This window comes from Rutidosis leptorrhynchoides, chromosome 8 (assembly GCF_046630445.1).
Source record: "Rutidosis leptorrhynchoides isolate AG116_Rl617_1_P2 chromosome 8, CSIRO_AGI_Rlap_v1, whole genome shotgun sequence".
NCBI lineage: Eukaryota > Viridiplantae > Streptophyta > Magnoliopsida > Asterales > Asteraceae > Rutidosis > Rutidosis leptorrhynchoides.
In genome coordinates, this window is record NC_092340.1 from 316,817,514 (window position 1) to 316,827,580 (window position 10,067).

Consider the following 10,067-nt stretch of genomic DNA (forward strand, 5'->3'; position numbering starts at 1 on the left):
AAACTTATGACCGTTAAGACTGTCTATGGCTTTGGCGCCTCGTCAGTATTTATATTTTGTTCAGTCACTTTTGATACTCTTCTTTCATTTGTATTATGCAAGCTGCATTATCTTCATATATAGTTGTTGGTGAAGATAGTTGTTAGTCTTTTATAGCGTTCTAGTCCACAAGAATCAATAATGATTTGTGTCATTGATCTCAACCAAACACATTTTCGAGTAGTTTCATATAATGCAATCACTTCGTCATGATCTGATTATGTTGCAACAAGTGTTTGTTTTAAGAACGCCATGATTTTTGTGGTACCTCCATTTAGGAATACATATCGAGTTTGAGATTTATCTTTATGAGGATTTGATGAATGACCTGCATATACATAATCAACCAAATCTTGTTTTGAAACGTTAGAATAAAATAATTTTAAATTAGCAGTTTCTCAAGGGTATCAAAATATGTGTTTATCCCATTCCAATGTCTTTTTGTAAGGACTGAGTTGAACCTTGTCAACAAATTAACTGCAAAAAAATGTCAGGTCTTGTACAATTTGTAAGATACATAACAGTCCCAATTGCACTAATATATGGAACTTCTGATCCGTTAATATCTTCATGATCTTCACGGGGATGAAATGGATCAGTGTCAATATTGAGTGATCTAACAACCAATTGGCTTTATCTTTAAAAAAAAATGTTTTAAAATCTTTTCAGTATAAGTTGTTTGATGTACAAGTAGACCATTAGGCATATGCTCAATTTGCAATCCAAGGCAATACTTGGTTTTTTCAAGATTTTTTATTTCAAAATAATTCTTTAGAAGTTGAATGATTTCATAGATCTCTTTATTTGTTCATATGATGTTAAGAACATTGACATAAACAACTACGATCACATATCCGAACATTGTTTTTATAAAACATACGTGCAAAATAAGTTTATATGTATACCCTTTTTCTTATCAAGTAGTCATTTAATCGGTTATACCACATACGTCCCGTTTGTATAAACACATTAAGAAATCTTTGTGATTTAATGGAATATATTCCCTTAGGTTTTACATTAGATGCTTATGATACCTTAACCCTTTAGGTATATTCATATATATCACTATTAAGTGATCCATACAGATAAGTAAGTAGTAACAACATGTATGAGATGCATTTAAATAACTACCAGGTTGATTAAGTATTTAATAAGTAATTGTATCCATTACAGGAGGATAAGTTTTCCTCCTAATTCATTTATGGTATTTGTGGGAAATCTTGAGTTACAAGTCTAGTTTTGCCTTGTAACTTCATTTGCACATTTCTTTTCGGATAAAAATTCATTTGTATCCCATACGTTTCACATCTTTAAAAGTGATAACGATTGATCCGAAAACTTTTCTTTTATCGAGCGATTCTAATTCAGCTCGTATTGCTCCTTTCCATTGAGCTCAATCATGTCCATTTTGTATATTCAATGACAGATTTTCGTTCCAGATCATCATCTTTATTCATGATGTCATTGTAACATTATATGAAAATATCTCATCAAGATTTTTCATTTTATTTCGGTTCCATAATATTGCATAATTTATCGCAATTTATGTATTTACATTTATCAATATCCTCTGCAGAAGGAATATTGATTTGTGGTTCTTCTTGAACACTTTCTTTTACCTCATTATCAGCTGATTTTCTTTTTCGAGGATTTTTATCTTCGGAACCAATTGATCTTCCACGTTTGATGCGTGGTAAAGACTCAACAGTGACATTATTGCCAGCTTTTGGAATTTCAGTTCGAGCTGGAGCATTTATCGCTGGTATATATGATTTAGTCACTTTTTTTTTATATCTGTAAATGCATAAAGTAATTAATTTGCAAGTTCTTGCATATGCATTATTTTTAAACTTTCGTTTCACATTCTTTTGTGCGAGTTCAATATACCTTAATTGATGTTCACATCATGAAGCATCATTTTATTTATTTATTTTGTTTACTTCACCCCCTAATCTAGGGAACAATGTTTTATTAAAATGACAATCAGCAAAACGTGCTGTAAAAACATCACCCATCATGGGTTCAGTATATCTTATGATTAAAGATGTTTTATATCCAAAATATATTACCATCTTTCTTTGAAAAACCATTTTATTGTGTTGTGGTGATACAATTGGAACATACACTGCACAACCAATGTTCTAAGGTGAAAATATTTGGCTCTTGGCTAAAATCAAGTAGTAAGTGAAAATATTTATGACTTCCACATGGTATAATGCGAATTAATGTCGCAGCATGTAAATTTACATGTCCACATATAAATATCGAGAGATTTGTACTCATTATCAATTGTCTAGTTATTAGCTGTAAGCGTTTATCTATTGATTCAGCTAAACCAATTTTGTGTATGCACATGAGCAACTGGATGTTCAACAACAATCCCTGTAGATATATAATGATCATTAAATGCTTGAGATGTTAACTCACCAGCATTATCAAGTCTCATCCTTTTAATGGTGTAATCAGAATAATGTGTTCTCAATTTAATAATTTGTGCAAGAAACTTTGCAAATGCCATATTACGGCTTGATAACATACAAATATGAGACCATCCGCTAGATGCGTCTATTAGAACCATGAAATATCAAAATGGTTCACATGATGGATGAATTGGTTCATATATCTTACCTTGAATTCTTTCAAGAAACATTTGTGATTCTTTTTCACAATATACTTTTCATTAATCACCATATGTGCTTTCCATTAATCACCATATGTGTTTTTTTTTTATTTTTATAAATCACCATATGTGTTTTTTTTTTATCATATATCATTTTCACCATATACGCTTTTAATCATATGCGCTGTGTTTTTCACCATATGCGCTTTTAATCATATGCGATTTTCATCATATGCGTTGTGCTTTTCATCATATTCGCTTTTTATCATATGCGCTTATCATATGCGATGCGCTTTTTATCATATGCGCTTTTTTATGTGAATAGTAAATTAATTAATTTCGTTTTACTATTCATATGAATTAATTTAGATTTACTATTTTGTTAATTGAGTAATATATATATATATACATCATATACTTGTGACTCCGAAGGCTCAAATGAATTTGACCATATAGTTATACGTTGTACCTTGCACATTAATTTACAGTAGAAGCTTTAGATGCATATTATTTTCAGTAGAAACTTTAGATGCACTTTTTTTTTAATCACCAAATACCACAAACACTTTGTTTGCGTTTGTTCATAGTCATCAATGAAAACCATTTTCTTTAATTTTATTTTATACAATAAAATTAACGCATCATTATTCTTTTCAAAAAACAATAATCTATTGTTATTGTTCACTTGTGCCATGTTTAACAACAAAAGTCAACAACCTCTGTCTTGTTTGTTGTGGCAACCAAAAATAACCTTTGCTTTTGTTACCGAGAATCCAAGACCAAAAAACAATTAATTTTTAATTAATCTTTTATCAAAACCATAAATGATTTTATTGATCTACGTTGATATGGCCATAAAGAATTGACGGTTGACCTACTTTTGTAAGTGTATTTCGGCTATCATCCCGAAAACGCACAACGACCTTTTTTTTTATGAACTATTTGTTTCATATCTAGCTTAGGCAATTATTGTGAACATTTGGTCCCTATAAGAGCATTTATTTTTTAGACTTTTAGTTGATTTGTACTTGTCACAATTAGGGATAGCACCCGCGGGTCGTGGATGCGGATCCATTGGATCCATCACCCGTACCCGCGGATTTTTTTTAAGAGACATCCAATTGAACCCTTGTTCGTTGAAACAATTTGACTATATTTTTACTCCCCATTATTAAACGGGCCATTTTGATGCACACACTTAAAAAAAATAATTTGTTTTTTAAGTTTTATTATTCAACCTCCTTTTTTCAACGGTCACGTTTTTAACAAAACATTTGACAAGTTTGGAAAAAAGTTTTTTATTGATTATTATCAAAAGTTTTCTATTGTCACTCTACTGGATGGAATTATGGCATACAACCAAAATTGCAACCCAACACTACATAAGAACAAAAAGGTTGTTTTTAATTAACATATGTATATGTGTTAAACTCGGAATAATAATAACTTATTTTAGAAAATTAACATAAGACATGTTGAAACATTTTTGTCACATTTAGCTCATCAAGTCTAATACTTATCATTGATAGATTTTATCACGTCTAGGAGATGTTTACTTTTTTCTTGTATTAAGTCCTACTTTCATTTACCTTTGTTTGGAAAAAAAGTTTTTTTTTACTTTGCTTTCCCCCTTTCTGTAAAACTCATTTAAACACTTTCTTTGTTTTTTTTTTTTTAAAAAACTTCCCTTTTTTACGTTACCCGTAAATTATAAATATATAAAAAAAACTTTTTGTTTAAATTTTTTTTTTCTAGTTTTTAAAAGGCCACTTGACCAATTTTTTAATTCTTTCACAACACCTGATATCGTGATCGTGACCTTTCACCAAAGCAAGAGATATTCTTGATAAACTAAACACGGACTCGTGTTTGAAATTGTCGGCCACAAAAAAATTCATTTGATAAAAGTATATATTTTTTTTTTAGTTATAGAAGGAGACCACTTCATTTTCAATACTTCATTTTTGACAAAAAAACTATTCCATTTTACCATCCTTTTTTTTCTTACTTTAACTTTTAAGATATACTTTTAATAAAAATACAAACTACTTTTTTTTATTTTAACTTTTAAGATTTACTTTTAATAAAAATACAAACTACTTTTTGTATTTTAACTTTTAAGATTTACTTTTAATAAAAGTACAAACTACCTTTTCTTATTTTTACTTTTAAGATTTACTTTTAATAAAAATACAAACTATTTTTTTATTTTAACTTTTAAAATTATAAATTTAAGAATAAACATTAGTATGTATGAAATAAATAATGATTAATTGCATAAGTAATCATAAATGTTTTGATAACATATAAAGACCCCGTCGTATTCGTATTGATCGGAATTAATCTCGACCCATGGTACCGTGTTGTCAAATGACGTGTTGCGTACATAAAGTACCGTGTTGTCAAATGACGTGTTGCGCACAATCATGAGGTCTTATTAACATAAATATAAATGTTAGTGAAGTTAATAAGAGTTAGATTACAGAAAATATAATTCAGGTGGTATAACCGACCATATATAACTTAAATAACATAAATATAAATGTTAGTGAAGTTAGTAAAAGTTAGATTACAGAAATATAATTCAGGTGGTATAACCGACCATATATAACTTAAATAACATAAATATAAATGTTAGTGAAGTTAGTAAAAGTTAGATTACAGAAATATAATTCAGGTGGTATAACCGACCATATATAACTTAAATAACATAAATATAAATGTTAGTGAAGTTAGTAAAAGTTAGATTACAGAAATATAATTCAGGTGGTATAACCGACCATATATAACTTAAATAACATAAATATAAATGTTAGTGAAGTTAGTAAAAGTTAGATTACAGAAATATAATTCAGGTGGTATAACCGACCATATATAACTTAAATAACATAAATATAAATGTTAGTAGTCCAAAATTTGATATATTCGAGTCTGAAAATTATTAATAATTTCATACCTTGATTAGTGATTCGTGATCGTTTGAGATATCTTTTAATTACATTAAGCTTTTCGTGCTGATAACGTGTTATAATTCAGTAGGCTTATAACTACCTTTAATGGTTATAAGAACAAAGAGAGAAAAAGAGAGAAGAAGGAGACAAGAAATATTGATATTGATATTTCAAGAGAAATGGTGCACCTTAAATGGCTACCATACATGTCTATTTATAGTATAAAATATTACTATGCAAGAAATATAATAATAATAAAATTAACATCCAATCTAGATATTTTATAACAATATATATTATTTTAATAACATATAAACACACCCAAAGTCAAAAGGGTCATTTCAACTAGGTCCGGTAACAGGATGTTACACATTAATTATTTGGATAATCGTATCAACATGTTTTTTAATTTTTCTGAGAGTGGAAGATCTTTATTGAGCCAGTTTCTACAAGTAGTAAAAATGACATTTCTTCTTACATTCCATCGCGTACTTTACTTAGTGAGTTCATCCAAACATTATCTTCCTGTTTGCTTTTCAATTTAGAATATAAATTTTCTTCTTTAATTATGTAAAAAATTTGAAATGTATATAGTTTTGATGGTTTTGTAATTGTAGGTTGTTCAGTTCATGTTTTTGAATATTATAATTGATGATACATGATTTTGCAGAGATTAGGATCGTTCCTGGGTAAGAATATTTGGTTAATGCCCTAATTCCTTTTTTATCGAAGTCATTGAGGCTTCGCTTTCTCCTGTTTGTCAAATGGTTGTACACGGTACTTATATTTTTTATATTCTGATTTTAGGTTCTTCAAGATAGTATTGTGAAAAAAGAGGAGGGAGCAATGTTTAAGACCTAAGGGATTAAGGATTCTTGATCAGATCTTTCAGGTGCGTTGTCATGTATGTGTTTTAGGATTTTCACTGGTCGGTTCACCGCAAAATTATGATTACCTCAAACTTGACCTTTTATACAGCAAAACAAAAAAAAAAAAAAAAAAAAAAAAAAAAAACAAAAAAAAAAAAAAAAAAAAAAACTTTATGGTGTTTTACGGCTCACATGCAGTTTGGTTAATAGTGAACCTAAATAGTCCGAATTCAAAAACTTTATGGGTGTTGAATATATAACAATGGATCTGAATTGATCCTTATTGGATTGTACACTTCGTTTTCTGATTTAGTTTCATTTACAGGTTCAAATTTGTTTTCAGAAGCCCATTTTTGTAGTAAGTAAATAGTTGGTATTTCGTGTTCGTTTTGACCCATTTATTAATAAGTGGTCTGATTTGATATACAATAGCCAACGGTTAACTATTTTTGAGTATTTGTGTATTTTATTTGATTTAAAATGATTTAACTTGGATTTCAAGGGTTGATTGGCCACCATTCACTTCTAATAGATCTTTCTGATCTTCTCGAGGTTTAATTAAATTCGAAATTGAAGCAGGACTTGAAATATGAACTTAAATTACGGGAAATGAGATATGCACAGAAGTAAACTGTAACTTTCATGTATATATACATATACACATAACTATATAGTTACTTATATGTGAGTCCCTATATTTGTCTACATAAAGAAAAACTGTAACTCATGGATATAATAGAATTTAATGAAACCAGAATAAAAGCTTCTTAGGTTTCTCTTAAATTCATCCCTTAGGCTAAAAAAAAGGAAATTGATATGCATAATGTGTCTCTTATGTTAATTTGCATTTAATAGAATTTACTAGAAATAGAATGAAAGTCCCTTTAAGGGTTTGGACATCTCGCATATGTTGTATTAAGTAAATCAACATGTCTTGGTATTTTAAAATTGAGTTTAGGGTGTATTTTGGTTGAAGTGTAAGTTTTGACCCATTTCCTATAAATGTAAAAAATGGCTCTCGGGCCTACTTTTCAGCCTTTTAAAATGAAAATGAGTAAATTGTGGTGAAAACTAATGATTGGGTTAGGAAGTAGACTCAGTAAGCTTCAAATTGATATAGGATATGTATGGGTTTGTCGAGTATAAATGCATTTTAAAGGGCTGACAAAACTATACAGTGAAGCTGTACACTGCTGTATAAAATAGCGGTATAGCACCTATAGCAGTTTGGTGGGTTGTTTTCAGTTGCATCTTCATTATTCTTGCAGCATCAGTTGCATGGAGATCGAACTATTTAAGTGGGCAGATTGTTTGTTTGGTTAGATTAATTTATTTTCGAAAAAGATCATGTAATGTCAAGGCACATTGTTGATATTCATTATTATACAAATGTTGTGTAGGTGTTGGCCACAATCAAACTCAAAGCTGCTAATTGGTTATGGTTTTGTTGATGAAGATAACTCTTATGACCATTTGGTGGTTGAGGTGAAATTCGATTATTTGTACTTTTCACGTCTTCATTAAAAATATCACTGCATGCTTAACTTTATCTCACTTCTCTCGCTTTCAGGCTGCATTGGATACAGAGCATCCTCAGTATCAAGACAAGAGATTAGTTGCTCAGCAAAATGGTTGATTATCTATGATGGTGAAGTGAGGTAAATCTTTGATCATCTATCAAACCGAGGTAATTTATGATATTGCATACCTAGATCACATGAACTTTTTTAGCTTATAATGTTTTTAACCTTTAAAAACATCTTTAAACCCGTGACCATTTATACTATATTCTTAGCGCCGAAAGACGAATACATTTTCATCGAGTTAAATGTTGTAATGGTGATAGTAATAATGAAAACCTACCGTCATCGTCTGCTGATAGTGGCCAAGAATTACCTCCTGATCCTAATGAAACCGTTCTCAAAGTTATTTCACGTACTAATCCTTAGTTTCTGATTTTATATTTTTATATATAATATAAATTATATATAATATACGATTGTATGACGTTTTGGATTGTGGTATAGAAATAATACGATTATCTGAACTGATGATGCGTTACTAAGATGGCTAACAATTATTAGTACGAATTATGCTTTAGTTGATGTTATTGTTGTTTTAATGAAAAAAGTGTGTTGTTTATTGTTGTTGATAAAATGGGGGTTAAATGTATGAGATACACAAAGTTTGTATAAGTTGTGATTAAGATGCATTATGCGTAGACTAACTGTTAGGAGTTTGGTGCAGAAGTTTCAAACATTGAAGGAAGAGTTCGACAAACTACAAATATGCTTATTGGAGGTATGGTCACTGATGATGATTCAACTGATGAATGGCTCACTCTTGATCAGGAGGTAGATGTTTTTATTCTTTTAACTCTATCCAATTCTCCTATAAATGGCAGTTAGAGTTGAAGGCTTTTAGCATGCCTAAGACCTTCTTTTATCACTTCTATATATAGACTAGCTAGTTTAATGTACCAAAATGGGAAACCCATTGTCGCTAACCAGTTTAGGTCTGGCAATGTCCCAACTAAATTTATATTTGAGCTTCCAAGTTAGTGTGGCTGCTGAAATCATTAGAAGCTCTTTCTGTTTTGGGTTGTAGACTAGGTCTGGTAAATGGTTGATGCAATTATTATTGTTTTGTTTCCTAACACCTAACAAATACGAGCATCTTTTTCAATGAAAGAATTAAATATATATTGTTTTCTCATCTCTTACTGTTTGTAATTTGAATACATGATAGTATAAGTAAGCTGATGTTTTAGTAAAAAAAAAAAAATTGTACTTTTCACTATTCAGTTGGTTATAATAATATATATGTTTTTATTATCTGATGTGTTGGAGGTCGAAAAGGCCTATGATAGATTGTAGGTTGATTGCAATGAAACAGTCAAATACTAAATTTTATTATGTTTATTATGTAGGCTGATAAACTACGTCAAAGAGTTTAACGGATATGTGAAGGATACTAAAAGAAAAAGAACAAGTTGCTTCAATATTGACATTAAATGATTACTTCAAACGCTTTGTTGCATTTATTTTTAATAATCAATGAGAAAGTCGTCATAGACATATTTTTTTACAAAGTAAGAGTCCACTATCATAAATCTATAGTACACCTAAATATCTAACTTGGTGTTACAAATTATATTTTTTTTACCCAGTTGAACTTATATTTAATTTTTGTATAATACTTAATTTATGTATAATATTGGGTTTAACTACATTCTTTGCCTTCATTTGTTTGTTATACAAAATTTGTGGCAAATTTTTACATGACCTAACACATAATTTTGTATATTTGAAAATTTTATTGACGAAACCCACGAATCCGCGGGTCTTAAGTTAGTATTTTACTAAAGTAGAATCAAAATTTAAAATAGGAGTAATGATAAATGCATTACGCCTTTTATTGATCTATCGATGTTGATTAGTAATACTAACTAATAATAGTTTCTTTAATTAGTTACGTTTGCTACATTGCCGAGATCAATTGTCAAATAATCAAAAAAAATAAAAAAATAAAAAATAAAAAAATCTTCTAAAAATGTGTTAAAGTTTACTATGTGGTACATTGGTTTAA

The 10,067-nt window shown here is 29.3% G+C and overlaps 1 long non-coding RNA gene across 2 annotated transcripts; it reads left to right on the plus strand.

Annotated features, from left to right (window-relative positions):
* Positions 1-6,150: 6,150 nt before the first annotated feature.
* Positions 6,151-9,576, plus strand: LOC139864950 (uncharacterized). 2 transcript variants are annotated; one of them, XR_011764553.1, is made up of 6 exons: positions 6,151-6,299; positions 6,418-6,502; positions 7,880-7,964; positions 8,050-8,166; positions 8,727-8,833; positions 9,409-9,576. It is a non-coding gene; the product is annotated as an uncharacterized lncRNA (long non-coding RNA). The 2 variants fall into 2 exon arrangements; XR_011764552.1 differs by having other exon boundaries at positions 8,050-8,137.
* Positions 9,577-10,067: the final 491 nt, after the last annotated feature.